The following is a 17,109-nucleotide window of genomic DNA, read 5'->3' on the forward strand; positions in this document are numbered from 1 at the left end:
GCACATTTACACAGATACACCACATTTCATCGCCATGAGTTAAAATTACTCTATTAAATATTTGGATCCAACAGCAGTAAATCTTTGTCCTGAAGAAAGTCCTGGTCTGCTTTTCTCACAGCATTCCCAAATAAAGAAGGGTAAATATGTTTAAACTTTATGACACACACACTCCACAACTTTGAAATTTCTCTGAAAGACGATGAAAAAGAATTCCACTGGATATTTATGTAGACTATACCCCAATTTTGAACTACTGGAATCTAAAATGTTTTCCACTATGTTAAAAAGTTTGTAACCTAACCTAAATAATGTAAGCAGTTTTCAAAATAAGTAACACTTTAAAAAACTGCTCAAGGTGACTCCAAACAGTCTTTTTAAAAAATAAATAAAAATATCATCAATAAACCATCAACAACACCAAGCACCAAAACTAATAACCTCCAAATCTCCAGCAATCAATTAACCCCCAAATCCATTTGAAACAGAACAGCTTTCATTTCCTGTATAAAAGCTAACAGACATGCAACAAGATAAGAGAATGGAAGTCCAAGTTTTACAACAGGCACTGAAGCAGCACTACTGAAAAGGTGCCATTGAGTAAACCTAAAGTAACTCGTTGGATCCTGGACTCAGTTAAGAATTAGCAAACACAAAAACACTGTACTTTAAAAGACATTTTAATTATTTGATTCTAGGCACGTTTAACCATAACATTAATTAGCCTGGAACAAATTTAAGGAAACAAAATATTATTTCCTATACCACTGGCTCCAACTCATCTGGCTTTGTGGGAACTGAAAGAAAATGCTTGCATTTTATATTACATGAATCCTGGAGGGGAGTATATGTAACTGTAATTGACTTCTCTTCCCCACCTTCACCCTGGTGCGACTACACTGGGCAGAGTGCCAAAGGAAAACGTCCCAGTCAATGTAATATATGGAGGTGTCTGCCCCTCTTCTTGTGTTATGATCAATGCGAGCAGTTAAGGGGGGGGGGCCAAGTATCCTGGGCAGGGGGTGCATTTTTCTAGAGTTTTCTCTAATATTTAAGCATATCTAATCGTGCGATGTTCCATTTTCCTTTTATCTTCTCACATCTATGTCGCTGACCCAGGTCAGCACATCCATCTTTGACTTTGAATGCATTTTAATAGCTGAAGTTGAGAAGAAACTAGAGAGGAATCTATCTGCACATCTATGTGTGTAAAGCAGCAGCAACCACATGACATATCCCCATGGAGTTTCTGCTTAAAATTAGTCTGAAAAGTATGGGTGTTATTTTGAACAAATGATATTTACCATGATGTTATAAGTTAGAGCCAGCAAAGCTACAAAAACATGCCCAGGATATCTGCACAAGTTGGATTAATCATAGTGTAAGTGCTCTGATTAAGACAGACCTCTCTATATGAAAAACAGAGAAGAAAAAAAGAGGGAAATGATTAAATTTGGAATCCTGCCTTACGCTAGTCTTTTATACTTCATTTGCTCTTCAAATCACCTGAAGCCGACTTACGTTGCCTTTGTTTTCCACTGCTGATGTAAAATTACAGAGAGAAAAGGAGCACCATGGTAGAGATCAAAGTACAAATTTTAATATATAGTACGACACACACACCCAGTTCTCCAGGATGGGAGTATGGTAACAGGTCTTCTAGGGCAACAATTGACATTAAAAGTCTTTTATTTCAATAGGTTTCACTATTACCCATGGTTTCCCATTTTCATGCTAAGTTCAGGAATTCATCACTCGTAGATATGGGGATCGTACGGTATATTACGTATCTGTTCCTTTGTGATTATATCATCTCCTTCACTTATCGGTTCTCATAACCTAGCTTCTCAGCTGCTTTTTGTCACCCTTTTCCTCTCTCTGCTTGCAACACAATCTCTGTACAAAAGGCATAGTGTGCATCAAAGCAAGTACAACATTCTTGCCTCTCACATTGAGCAAATCACTTAGATTAATCAGGGCTCCCTTGGTGACTCACACTGCCTTGGTAAGTTCACAGGGCACATGCTGTAATTTCCTTTAGTTTTTTATAAGTATTTATCAGGGGGGTTGGGACAAAACACCTCTCTATTTCCACATTAAGATATCTTAAGCACCATAGCAGCATGTGGTAGGAAGGACTTGGACTGTGCTATTATAACAGGTACTCCATTAGAATCCAGGAAGGTTTGAGGGGAAAGATCCAGCTCTAGACAAGCAACAAATGTTGTTCAATACCTCATAATCTTCTGTTACTATTTTAAGAAACATCCTGTGTGTCTAGAACTATTTTAGAATTCAGACATAGCCAAACTATTCACAAATGGGAACAAAGAATCTTCAAGGAGAGTACTTCTAATAAGTCTTCACTGATCCCATCCCAATACAGCACAAATCAAAGATACATAATTTATTTTTTACACTTCTCAGTTTTCCGTTTGCTCCCTGCTGTTAAAGATGAATAAAATCCAGAAAAAATAAGAAAGCCTTAATGGGATGTATATGCACCCAGGAAATGCTTGATATGCCAACACTGTTTCATCTTGGTGCTTTACCGCCACTCTCTAAAGACAGACGTTCGAAAAATACAATACTCAAAATACAAGTCGATAAATGTTTCATTCTTTTTCACCTCTAGGCTTTAAATAGAGTTCTTTTCATTTATTTATTTATTATAGTGGGAGACATGCGTGTGCATGACAAGGAAAAGACAGTGATCTCTAAAGGTATCTAATATCTTTTAGCTCCCAAAATCAATATCAAATCTTGGCTTTATGGCAGTTTCCAGTATTTATTTTAGTGCCTCAAGAAAGCAAACAATGGATATAATATATTTTCCTGCACAACTCCATTCAAAGAAATAGGATCCATCAAGAATGTGTGTGTATATTCAGCTGTGTGTGTCTGTTTAAGGAACACACAATCAACTAGAAACACTTCCTAGGTCACTCATAACTGAAACAAATGTATATGGTATGTATTAAGTTGTGTGCTTTGGAGACAGTATGTTGAAAATTTTCAATTGTATTTTCAGGTGCAAGATGGTCTATATGCCAGGGCTCTTCCAGACAGCGACAAAATCCAGGTTTTAAAAGGGAGGGGGCAAAAATCCCAGGACCTGACTGTAGGTCTCCACACAGACTTATTAGTGCTGTGTAGAAGTGCCCTCAATGACCAGACTAACACAGGAAATTGCCTGCTCACACTGGGCAAGGCCATCTCAAGGCTCCTCAACTGTCTGGATTACAATTCCTAATGTTCATCACTATCAGCTATTCTGTTCTGGGGCGTCTGGGACTTGCAATCACACATTGGATCACCACATGTTTTTCAACCCTGATCAAAACAATTTCTATGCCAAACTAACACAGTCTTGACAGAGCAGACTTTTTCAAAAAGATATTTAAAAGAATCTTGTCCCCATCTTATGCCATGACTCTCAGTTTGTGTGTGGCCATTTTATCTTGCTGTAGGCTGAATGTGTTTGACTGCCAAAAATAATTTTTTGACTCATTTTCTGTTGCCAAGTCCAAATTATTGCCGGGGGGGGGGGGGGGGGGAGATTGAAGAAGGAAAACAATTTCCCCCATTTTCGCTGGTCATTCTCCCTCACTCCTTCCCATATCATAAACAAAGGTTATTTCCACGAAGGGGACATGGGTGGAGGGAATAACAGGAAAATAATGGTTTTCCTCCTTCAACCCACCCTCTACTCACATAAATTGGAGAATCTTTCTCGCTCTATCATCTCCTGGTGGCTTCCGACCAAAAACCTTACCCCAATTTGGGTTGCAGTCCATGGATTTGAAGAGGAAACTACCACCTAATACCAGCCAATAATACAGAAATATTACACAACTTCTAATAAAAGGATCCCTTAGCAAGTTCTGGTCACAACCTTCCAGGTCCATTGTTCTGCCAAATTACTGTTGGGAGGGGGCTGATCTAATGTCCCTGGGGGGGGGGGAGTTCCAAAGCTGAGGGGCTACCACTGAGAAGGCCCTGTCTCTCATCTCACCAATCGCACCTGCGAAAAAGGTGGGACACAGAGCACGGCTTTCCCAGATTATCTTAAACTCCGAGATGGTTCATAGAGGGAGATATGTTCGGACAGGTAAGCTGGGGCAGAACCGTTGGCTAAATTCACTTAAAACACTTAGAAACTATTAAAATAATTGAAATACTATAAATCCCCTGGGTCATTAAAAAAAATTAAAGCCTGCCTGAATAAAAAGGTTTTAATGTGATGTCTCATGGGCCTTGTAGTCCCGTTCCTAGTACTATTGTGGCAGACGAAGAGGAAAACATGGGATTTCCACCGGTTCAGCCAGAATCGGAGCCTCTGCACCTGGAGGATGTTTGCCCTCAAGAAGTCAGCCAAACAAGCCTTGGGCAGAATTCTCCCTCGTTTTCTCGAAAGGACAATTATAATAGAGATAGAGGAGCGAGGGAGGCGAATCGCCGGAGCGCCAGAATCGCAGCCAAACAATTAGCTGATTAAGTCTGCTTCCCTTGGGAAATTCTAAGGAGTCATGCATCTGGACAGAGTTGGGTTTCACTTCTAGTTCTCCAGGGAAAGTGCTCTTCTGGCGGGAAACGAGACCCTATTTAGGTGTTTTGCCGCGAAGGAAACCTTGCGGAGTCAATTCGTCAGCTTGAGGAGTGAGATCGTGTGTAGACTTCGTACTCCAGTTTCCTGTTTCCCGGATCAAGTTTCCAGCCTTGCCTTGTTCCACGGACTTCTATGGACTCAGTTCTTGTTTCATGTTTGCCTTGTTTCAAGTTTGATCTTGCCAAGTTTCAAGTCTTGCCTTGCCTTGCGTTTTAAATACAGACCTTGCTTCCTAGTTTCAAGCCTTGTTTTCCAGTTTCCTTCGGATTTACCTTAAGCCTCGAAAGACTATGGACAGTTCCCCACACTATTGCTTGCCAAATAGTGTGTGTTTCGGTCAAGTGGATTATAACTTTGGACTCTAATATCACATATTGGACATTGTATTCCTGGACTATATTTGACCTTTCCTGAAAGGTCTACTTCTGAACTATATTCTTCACTTGTTTTTATTGACTTTATATATTCCTATAATAAAGATATTAGATAGAATCCGGCCTCTGCGCATGGTTATTGGTGTTCTGTAGCCTGGGTCTTGACATTTAGTTTATTGCTTTGGTTCGATTACCGGGGGGGGGGGGGTCATTCTGGTCTCCCTGGGAAGGGAGTTCCTTGAGCTTAGGGGCAGCAACTGAGAATGCCCTCTCTAGCATTATCACCAACTGTGGAAGGCCTCTCCTGGGGATCTCAGAGCCTGGACAAGTTTGTATAGGGAAATGCAATCTGCCAAATGGTCTGCATCTGAACCATATAGGGCTTTATAGATCATAACCATACAACCATTTTGAAATTGTTATGTTGCTTTTCTGCCAGAAAGTTTCAGAACTTGTTAAAAAAATGGCATATAACTCCCTAATATTATCAAAATGAAATACTTGCGGTTCCTAGTATTAAGATGAATCACAACAGAGTTCAAACTCAGACCATATTAGACTATCAAGACATAGTTCTGTTTCCTTCTGCTTATGTAGCTGACTTTTGGTGAACCACTTAAAAATGTAAAAGTAATTCTTTTCCATCTTTAAAGCACACTGTGCTGCCATTTTAATTAAAAGGAACTGTTTGTACATTTTGAGTCTATGACTTTATTGCTAGGTGGTTCACTCAGTAGCTGCACAGGCTGTGTTAATTAAATAGGTATGTCATGACAATAAAAATAGTTCCTGTTTACATTAAGAATTGCAGCAAATAGATTTAGTCATATAAGGGTGAGTAAGACAAAAATGAAATCTAATCAATTTTAATATGTTGAGGATGTGCTTGTGAGTACAAAAATATTCCATCTTATTCTTAAGTGGAGAAGACTAGGAAAATGGAGTTAAGGCTGTGTGAAAGGCCTCTACTATTTTCAACATTTTTGAAGCAAATTTGATTAACAACAGCTTACCAATGCTATAATATATCATGAAATATTTCTGTCATTTTCCTATTAAATATACACCAAGTTCCAAGCAAACAGTATGATATGCATTTATATCCTAAAATATCACTGGGATAGTACATGTTCTGCCTGCTGAGGTTCCGGGTTCACTTTCCTGAAAAAGACTCCTATCTAAAAACCTTTGCCTTTTAGTATAGATCAGGGGTCCCCAAAGTGTGCTTTGCGGAGCCCTTGGGGCTCTGTGAGTGATTGTGAAGGAATCTGCATCAAGGCACCAGGCACCACTGTGCTGTTTCCTTCCTCTTCTTTCCTCCTCCTGCACTCGGCCTGACATAAGAGCACGTAGCAGCACTGTGTTGCTTCCCTCCTCCTCCTCTTGCTCCTCCTACTGTATACACATTGTATGTAATATGCTTCATCGAACATAGACAGATAGAACTAAATATTAAACATTTATTGGGGCCCCACAAGAACTAAACACTAAACATTTCTTGGCGCTCCATGAGAAACTTTTGCTTCAAAAAGGGCTGAAAAAAATTGGAAACACTGGTGTAGACAATACTGAGCTTGATAAACCCATCGCCTGACTCAGTGTGAAATCTCAATATTTGAAGTATAAACAGGATTGGCTTGATGTGTTGTTGAAGGCCTGTGAACAAACCTCTGAGGATGTCTGCCATAGATGTAGAGAATGTTACTGGAACATGGCCACACAGCCCAAAAAACTCACAGGAACCCAGGATTAGCTTGTGTTACAAAAGCAAAACAGTATCTAGTGTCAGCTTTACATACGTGCAATTTGTTGGCTGTTCTCTTAAAACTTAATTCCTGCTAGCTCCTAATTCTCCTTGCTTTCCAAGGACTGTTCTTGATTCAATTAGGTGTCTCCTTTAACATAAGCTATTCATCGTTTCACATACAAGAGCTACTCTTTCAGCTTCATTCACCTTTCGCTTTAATTTCATTTACGCTGACTTTCATCTGGGCTATCTTAATTTGAAGCTGGGTAAAATTCCATCTACCCTGTTTATGGTTTCTTTGATTTGAACGATCTCCTCCATTAAGTCCTTAAGCGACAACTCAATGGCCATTTTTGGCTCCAGCTGTTTGTCAAGAGGCGGTCAGCAACTGCTTCAGCCCTTTTATTTGTCTGAGTAACATTCAAATTGGTTTCAGGGCATATTTTTTGTTCCTGTTCCCTGCCATTCAAGCTATAAAATAGTAACAGATGACCTAATTTATAAGGTGGGGTTTATTCTTTTCACATATTAGGTCAAGGAAACATCTTCAGATGCCCTTGAGTTATGTTAAATTAAATTCATAGTACAGACAATTATTTCTACATTTACCTAGCACCATCTATTTAGGTTTCTTAATGTACTTCACAAATGATAATATTCAACAGCACTATGAACCATGTTAAGTATCATTAACCTATGTGTTATTCATATGGAAACTAGGGACCAGAAATATCAACACTCTTGGCTTTATAATCTGTATACATAAATGGTAACCCTATCTAAATGAACAAATGCATGCTAAATCAGGCAATAAATCACTGAGAAAATTCTCCCTAGAAAAACTGAAATCCGCATTTCAATTAAACCTGAATTCCATTCAAAAAGTATACAAAAGCCATTTTAGTATATTTAAATTTTATAGATTATTTTAAAATAAGTTAGATGAAGTGTGGTAAACTTAAGCAGAAGTAATTTTCTTAAAATGTGCATCAATCTGTTTAGTTAGATGTCCTCCATCTAACTCTCAGGTAGGAGTGGGCCAAGGTCCATGTGCAGCCAGGATTGTGGCTTTGGTGCAATTCCTGCTCCTTCAACTCCCAAACCCAATTTACAAACTTCCCCCAAAACTTATCAGACCAGCCTAATATAACCAAAAAAACTGTTGCGCATAAGCAAATATCAGTCAGGTCCAAAACAATAGACACACAAACAAGAGGAAAAAGGAACAAAAATCTTTACTCTTTTCAGCAGAGTTGCAAAATCAAAAATGAAGTAAACTCAACAAACTTACACAGTTCTTCATAGCAAAGAGCATTGCTTGTCAGTCATTGCACATTCAGCATAACCATCACCAACTGTATTCTAAAAACTCATACAGTTATACCCCACCGGGTGTGGTCCAAGCTTGCTTGCTGACTTATATCAGCAGCTGCTTATAATAATTAACACCATAAGGTTTTTTTTAACACGCACATATATATCTGATCCTGTTACTACTTCCTGTACCACATGAATAAGAATGCTATGAGAATCCAAAGAGAACTATGGCGAATCAGAACAAAGACATTCTGTTCTTCGCTAGATTCTCCAGTTTGTACTTCCCAGTGATTGTCTGCCTTTAATAATAGAGTTGATTAAACTCTTTAATCACCTCAAAAGCTGTCACTGCGAGGAATGGGCAAACCCATTCTCTGCTGCTCCAGAGTTATAGAAGACTTCAGTTGTAACTTCTTGACAATAAGAGCAGTTAAAAAATGGAACCAATTGTCCGGAGTGGTAGCAGGGCCTCCCTTTTGGATGTTTTTAAAAAAATGTCTGGGCAGTCAGCTGCTAGGGTATTTTAGCTGGAGATCCTACATGGAGAAGGATTGGACTCAATGGTTCATGAGCGCTTTCTAATTCTATGAGCCTATCCTGACTAGTAGCCACTGATGTCTTGGCCTCCACTATATGCATTCTGTCCGCAAAGCACCGACGTAGATATCTATAGTTTCAAGGTAGGTTTTTACACTCTCTGCTTCCTACACTACTTGTATCAGGATGCATAAGATATAACTGTTTATCAAGGGAATAAATTGCACTTAATCATTTGAATACTGTCCAGACATTTTACCTAAAAGTATTAATGGTATGTTATAAAGTATTATGGCAAAGTAGAAATAAAAGAGAATTGAAATGCAGAGAAGAACCAACAGTTTGAAAGACGCCTACTTACAATCATATTTTTCTATATGCCATATAAATCATATTAAATTGTTTTGCAAAGCCACTAGCCAACAACTATTTATGGTAATTTACTTCTATGATCAAATCCCACTGAATCCATTTGAGTCGGTAAACAGCAAAGTAAATCTTGACTAAATGCATATTCTATTTTAGATTTTTTTTTTTAAGTAAACCACATCCCCTATATTATTTACTAGCTCTTCAGACACTATTGTAGACCAGGGATCTTTGACTGATTCATTAGAGAAGATACAGCTTGGGGAAAACTGATTTAAACTGATTTATGTGGTAGACACTGAAAGACAACCTTCTCAAATTGGACAATGTGGCAGATGGTAAAGGATTTATGCATATTTATGTAGCATGTATTTACTTGTCAACTTTGTTATTCATCTTCCTTCCACCTCACTCCACCAAAAGTAGACAGTAATGTAGAGGAACCATGATTTTGTGACTAGCTGGCATTCACTCTGCATCCTTTTACATTAGAAAGCACAGAAAGCAGCATGGTTTGTGATGCTATTTTAATGGTTTTACAATTTTGTTAAAAGACACACTGACTACTCTTAGCGCTCCCCATGAGTTATCTCGTGATGATATCACACGAGTTCCAAAGCACAGGCCAGTGTTTTCCTATCACCTGGTTTGCTTTTGCAGAATTTTGGTAAATGTAGTTTAGGGAAGCCGAGAAACTCTCTTGCTCAGAATTCCAAATGCTCAGTCCTAAACAACATTTCCACTTTAGAGCACTAACGTTATATCATCCTAGGATTCTGAAAGCTCAGCCTAAGTGAGAGACATACTCACTAACAAACTAACACAAATTTGCCTTTTAAAAATATAAATGATGTTTTAAACTGACCATTCAAGATATTGTAAGTACGTTGGCTATTATATTAGCATATAAGTCTACAGTATAGCTATGTGTAATCAGTTTGTTTGTTTGGACAGCATGATAATATCAAAAAGGTATTTGAGTTATGTCAAGAGTCAGACGCCAATTTGAGAGCAAAACAGAGTTTATTCAAGAGATAGCCCAAAAAATAGTCACAAACACAAAAGATGGCTTTAAACACTTAACTTTCAGTGTTTTAAAGCAGTCCAAACAAAAATATATCAAAAAGTATGCTTTAGCAAACAAACCGGATTATCCAAGCAAATCATCCAGATTAAACAAAAGGTGCTTCAATTCAGCTCTAAACAAACTAAGTTGGCTTGGAAAAGCAGCCAAAACAAAACAAAGACTTGGAAACTCCCAAAAAACTCCCAATAGTCACAAGCTAGCAGTTTTAACACAAAGCTCTAAACAGAAACCAAAACCAGGCAAAGGAGCTTGTAAACAAACTTGGAGCCGGTGCAAAAGGGAAGGTATGGCTCCAAGCCCTTACTGCGGCAAGCAACAGGCTTTGGGGATTTAAAGGGACAGTGCAAGAAGATGTCGTCAAACCAGTCTGGAATCGAAATAGCAGGAACAGCAGCAAACCGCTTCGAGAGTGCAGGTAATGCCAGGAGCTCAAGGGACAAAGCAAAGAGACGTCATCAGGTTGATCTAGGGTCAGGACAGGAGACAGCAGCAGGGTCAGGAGGCAAGCCAGAAGTCAAGAGCCGTGGGTAGACCAATCAGAGTGAAGGCAGAAACAGGGTCGAATTCCAGTCCAAGGTCCAGAGGTTGTAGTCATCAATTCAAGGTCCACGAAATGGCACAAAGAGCCAAGGCAACGGAAGCAACAGCAGCTAAAAATAGTAATAACAGTGCAGTCCAGGAAAACCCACACAGTTCCAGCCCTCCGTTGCAGAGCAATCCAGATAAACTTACATCTGAAGCAAAGTTCCAGTCCAGTCTTCTTTAACACGTACAGGAATCCCAATGGTGCCCAGCAACACCTTGCCACACGCAAAGTGAAGTGACCAAACATTCCCAATTTATCCCAATTCTCCCTGGGTGTCCAAACACCAACACCCAAAGAGCAGGTGTCCCAAATCCTTAATCTGAATCAGAACTCCACACAGCTAAAGCTCGTGGATCAGGCGTGCCTAATTCTTCATCAGAATTCCAATCATCCTGCCCACGCCCAACACCATCCACACCTGAGAATCCATCCTCCCTCCTCCAAACAGACCAAGTGGGATCTGCTTCTGAAGATACCCAAGGTTCAGCAGTATTCATGGGCCCCAATTCCCCAGGCATCTCCGGTGCCCGTGCCCAGTCAGTGCCCACTTCCTCAGCCACCACCTGTTCCCCAGCATCCATTTCTTCCACAAACTCCCCATCTGAATCTTCCTCAGAAGACTCCCCATTGAGGTCCCTAATTCTCTTTCTGTACAAATCCTCCAACGAGCCCTCCTCGCAAGGGTTTTTCCTTCCTCTCCTGATCCCACCACCATCATCCACAGTCCCTGAAGGCGCAGTCACAACAAGTTAAGATCATCATGTATATGCTTACCTAAAAGAACTCAGTGAGGTTTATTTCTGAGCAGGTATGCACAGGATTTCACTTCACATACAAACCCATACTGTATTTTAAATCTACAGGGATTACAATATCATAAATAACATTAACGTTTATTAAATTTCATTACTTAAAAATGCTAGACTATTCCCACCACCACTTCTGCTCAAAATCATACTTCAATATTCAATAAAACGTGCACCATCTCATACTTTCTTGGCGAAAAGACAGTTCAAACTTGCTCAAATGAAGTGAAATGGGTGGGGCGGCAACCAAAATGTGGAATTTCATGGATACATCTTTCAGCTATTTAGAAGAAAGGCAAACTATGCAAACGTATTAGTTAAGAATTAGAGTTCAAAAGAAGTCAGGTTATTTTTGCTTGTTTATGGCTGTTGTTCCAGCTGACCTGCTTGGTTGATCTGATCAATAAAGATTAGGTAACTAGTTTGATGACTGTGACCCTGGCTTCCATGCAAAAGAACCCATGCTATTTATTCAGTGATTTCCTAAACTGTGTGCAATAAAGAAGCTTCCAGCTTAACCAAAACCTACAGATGACCATGGCAACCCCTTACCCTCTGGCTGCTTATGGCAAAACAATGCACATATGACAGAAAAAAATGTTTTCAAAGAGCAAAGGAGCAAGAGTTCTTCTTGCATCAGGGGTGGGCACCTTATGGACCTTTGGACGTTGTCTGAATGCAGCTCCCATCCACTCCAACAGCGTCAATTATGAGGGATGCTGTAGTCTGCAGTTTGACAATAGCTGTAAGGCCACATTGCTCACAACTGCTCAGCATGAGATCCTTAGCATATTTGTACCTTACAAGGATATTTTGACAACTGGAATACCACCTATACACATTATTTTATACCCCAAAGGTGTCATATGACACTGAAGAGGCATAATAGACAGAATTCTTAATGCTTCCAGCAGGGATGGCAACAATATGGAAAGAGGTTTACAAACTTGCACAGCGGAAACTAAAAACACAATGGCAAACTGCTGTGCCCAAATTGAGCAGTCTAGTTATCAGAAGGAGTTGGGAGCAGCACAGGAGTCCACCAATCTGCCAAACCAATAAGTTGGCCTTTTGATGAGCCCCAAGGAAACTGCTCTCCATCTCTTTCACACCCCATGAACATGTCTGATATTATTGAATAAAGAGTGGCAGAGTGCATGGAAAGTTACTTTAAAAAACAAATTAACACCCTTTCTCACAAAATACAGTAGTTCCTGTAGTTGAAATTTTAAGTGATTCCTTTCTTATTATTCAAAAGCAACTAAAACCAGTTGCCTTTTAGTTACTTTTTAAAACACATTCACACAGACTTATGGCCCTTTGCATTCTGATATTTATTTATAAAACATATCTTGGATATGTTTTAAATTTTGTATAATGTGTTTTTACTCTGCCATGTTATTTGTTTTATATGAACTGCTGTTTTAGTGTATTGTTTTCAAGCATTGAATCTTTGCCTATTTATTGTAAGCTGCCTTGAGTCCCCTCGGGTGAGAAAGGCGGGGTAGAAATACCATAAAATAAATAAATAAATAAATAAATTTCTGTGTTTTTAAATACTGTAACCTGAGTATTGAGGCCTAACACACTGTAACTGTAATAGTTGAATATAATTACAGGTAAATGGTAAAAGGAGTGGTGTTACAACTGTAATGCTGAGTTACAACTTGTTTTGCACAATCTGCAGTTTAACTTACATATGTCTTAGTTATTGTGAGCAGGCATTAACTACAGGTAACTGATTATTTGTAATTAATACCATAACATGAAGTGGGAAAATTACTTTTCTTTTTCTTCTAATTTCAGATGATATTAATACACTATGATTTATATAGCATACAGGAGGTTTTATATTTCTACTTCATATTCAGGTATTTTAAGACTTGCCATCAAGGGTCCTAACCTGGGGATGGAGGGGTGTCAACCAGTTCTGAATGGGGTTACACTCCCCCTGAAAGACTCTGTTCGTAGCTTGGGAGTGCTCCTAGATCAGTCTCTCCAAATGTCAGTCCAGTTAGACATGATGATCAGGAGTATTTGCTACCAGCTCCAGGTGATACACCAGCGGCAGCCCCCCTTCCTAGAATTGGAGGACCCAAACATGGTAGTGAGTGCACAAATTGGTAACCTCAAGGTTAGACTTCTGCAATGCACTTTACATTGGGTTACCTTTGCACCAAATTTGGACACTCCAATTAGTTCAAGACATGGCAGCCAGATTGATTACAGGAACATCTAGAACTAAGCATATTAGTAAAAGATAAAGGTTTTGCCCTGACGTTAAGTCCAGTCATGTCTGACTCTGGGGGTTGGTGCTCATCTCCATTTCTAAGCCGAAGAGCCGGCGTTGTCCGTAGACACCTCCAAAGTCATGTGGCCGGCATGACTGCATGGAGCGCCGTTACCTTCCCGCCGGAGCGGTACCTATTGATCTACTCACATTGGCATGTTTTCGAACCTCTAAGTTGGCAGGAGCTGGAGCTAACAGCGGCCGCTCACGCTGCTCCCAGGGTTTGAACCTGGGACCTTTCGGTCTACAAATTCAGCAGCTCAACGCTTTAACGCACTTCACCACCGGAGCTCCTTATTACATTCATATTAAAGTCACTCCACTGGTTGCCAATTAGCTTCCGGGCAAGTATTGGTTTTGATCTTTAAAGCCCTACATGATTTGAATCCAGGTTACCTACAGTGTTGCTTTCTCCCATACAATCCACCCCATTGAACACTGAGGACCTCTGGGGGACGCTTACTCCAAACACCAGAACCCGACTGGTGACCATCACCCAGAGAAACTTTTCACTGGCTGTCCCATGACTATGAAGTGACCTGCTGGAAGAGATCCAACAACTAAATGTGTTATCAGATTGTTAAAAACAATTAATGACCTATCTCTTTCAGCTGGCCTATCCAGGCAACACTGAATCAGGAGTTTTGAATTTGCATTCTATTACCACTATATGTTGATTTTGTACTCTGTGTTTAGTGTATGTTTTACAATGATGAGTTTTTATCTTTTTATTTTATTGAATTTATTTCATGTTCATTTGCTTTGACTTTATTGTATCCCTGCTCAAGCCATTAGGAGAGGCGTGTAACATATAATAATAGTCTCTGGCACAAGCCAGTCAAGGTGGTCCCAGTGGTGATCAGCACACTCGGTGCAGTGCTTAAAGACCTAGGCCTGCACTTAAACACAATCGGCGCTGACAAAATTACCACTTGCCAGCTGCAGAAGGCCACCTTACTGGAATCTGCACGCATTATTCGCTGATACATCACACAGTCCTAGACACTTTGAAAGTGTCCGATGTGTGATCCAGTACAACAGCCAGCAGAGTGTTTGCTGTGGACTCATCTTGTTGTGTTTAAAATAATAATAATAATAATAATAATAATAATAATAATAATAATAATAATAAACAGAGGCACAACTATGTGGCCCAAATGATTCACTGGATCTTATGCTTCAAGTACCACCTCCCAGCAGTAAAGAACAGGTAGGATCACAACCCTGCAAAAGTATTGGAAAATGAGCACGCAAAGATACTGTGGGACTTCCTAATCCAGACTGACAAAGTTCTGGAACACAACACACCAGACATCACAGTTGTGGAAAAGAAAAAGATCATTGATGTTGCCACCCCAGGTGACAGTCGCATTGATGAAAAACAACAGGAAAAACTCAGCCGCTATCAGGACCTCAAGATTGAACTTCAAAGACTCTGGCAGAAACTAGTGCAGGTGGTCCCGGTGGTGATCGGCATATTGGGTGCCGTGCCAAAAGATCTCAGCCAGCATTTGAAAACAATAGACATTGACAAAATTACGATCTGCCAACTGCAAAAGGCCACCCTACTGGGATCTGCACGCATCATCTGAAAATACATCACAGAGTCCTAGACACTTGGGAAGTGTTCGACTTGTGATTTTGTGAAACGAAATCCAGCATATCTATCTTTTTTGCTGTGTCATACAATAAAATAATAATAATAATAATAATAATAATAATAATAATAATAATAATAACAACAGATTCCAAGAAACATCTAATAGCACTTAAAATGCCTTAATTTGGAAAGAACATCAATCCACATGCAGCAGAAGGAAGCACTTTCGGAACTGCGCACATTCTACAAAAATATCTCCAATATCTTAGGCCCTTGGGAAGAGCCCAATATTCACAGACAAATCTCAGACACTTGGACCTAATGTGTATGTGTACTGTGTTGTTATGTACATGCAATTATTATTATTATTGATTCTGTGAAGTAGGCCATATGGAGAAGATAAGAGGAAAATGAAGAAATGGTCCAGATGCCTTTACAGACAGTCCTCAAGTTACAAACAAGACAGGTTTGTCTTTAAGTTGAATTTGTAGTCGGAAGAGGTACATTTTTTTAAGTGTAACTCCAGCCATATCTATCTAGAGAGAGAGAGAATCCCTACTGGACCTCAATTATTTTATTCCCCTCACAAATATGTGAAAACAAAGTTAGGTGACAAAGCTTCAGCTGAGACACCCTTTTCCCATGACAATTATTTCAGGAGTGAATTTCCCTTCCGTTCTTAACTATGAGTAATTTTAAATGTGATGTTAGTAACTCGGGGACTGCCTGTATTTAAATTCTGGTTATTGAAACCTTATTCGCATATCACACTGAATCCTGCTGGAGTCCAATGATTTTATTCCCCTCACAAATATGTGAAAGATAAAAACAATGGTACAGGTATCAACCTAGTTGAATTATCAACAATGCTAACAAGCTTTCCCTCATACCAAGCCTGTTTCTCAGTCCTAAAGTAAGATTAACGAGCCCAAGCATGACTATAATCAAGACATCTGTTAAGAACAGTGCTAACAGATAAGAATATAGAGTTCATGGCCCATATAGTAATGTCATGGTCCATAAACAAAAAGGTAGAAGACATACTGGGCATCCCCTCATAGATCAGTATTCTGCAAGAGCAGGCCCCAAGGTTATACTGCTGTACTAGAGTCAATTCTGTGGCCTCAAAAAAAAAAAAACACTACCTCGTTAAACAGTGATCAGAAGAAGGAGAAATGTTAAAATGTACATGCTTGCCCCACCTTTTCTGAGAATCCCCATCACAAAAGATCATTTTCTAGGGAGAGAAGCCCTCTGCTGGTCAAGGATTTTTTATGAAACTTCAGAGGAACTCAAACTAAATCCATGATTTATTGCATAGGAACTGCAGTAAATACTCGGATTTCTCAGGCAGAATAAGATGCTTTCCAACATTACAAAGGGGAAGAAGAAAAGGGTGAGTGAATTACTTCTCTCCTTTCTCCTTTTGCATTTCTAGTGTAATCCACAATGCATTTCTTAATAGTACTGAGATGTGCAAGCTATTTCTAAACCAATCAGACCAATATACTGCACTTTGCTCTTCCTACTTAAAGTATTAAACCTTAATTAGTGAAGCAAACCATCTAATGAAAAAGTCCCAAAATAGGTTGGACATTCTCTAATCCATTTAAGCATCCCAAAGTAATAGAAGAGTTACGCATTTGTTTCAGTCACTCTTTGAAATCCAAGAGATCCAAAAGTCTATGGCGAAATGGTGCTTTGGTCTGATGTGCAAACTGTTACTTGTGTATGAATTGCTTGAATTCACTGTACAAGAGCAAATGGATCGTATTCTCCTGTACAAA

At 39.5% G+C, this 17,109-nt stretch overlaps 1 protein-coding gene across 4 annotated transcripts in view; it reads right to left on the minus strand.

Moving 5' to 3' along the window:
• rarb (retinoic acid receptor beta) overlaps positions 1-17,109 on the minus strand; it is a 436,563-nt gene that overhangs the window by 358,008 nt on the left and 61,446 nt on the right. Inside the window, exon 1 of one of the 4 annotated variants that reach the window (XM_062957203.1) lies at positions 8,022-8,042. The exons of the other annotated variants lie outside the window; for them this stretch is intronic. The gene's annotated coding sequence lies outside the window, so the exon portion shown is untranslated. Of the gene's footprint in view, positions 1-8,021; positions 8,043-17,109 lie in introns of those variants that run through there. 4 annotated transcript variants of the gene reach the window in all.

Source organism: Anolis carolinensis, chromosome 6, assembly GCF_035594765.1.
Source record: "Anolis carolinensis isolate JA03-04 chromosome 6, rAnoCar3.1.pri, whole genome shotgun sequence".
Classification (NCBI taxonomy): Eukaryota; Metazoa; Chordata; class Lepidosauria; order Squamata; family Dactyloidae; genus Anolis; species Anolis carolinensis.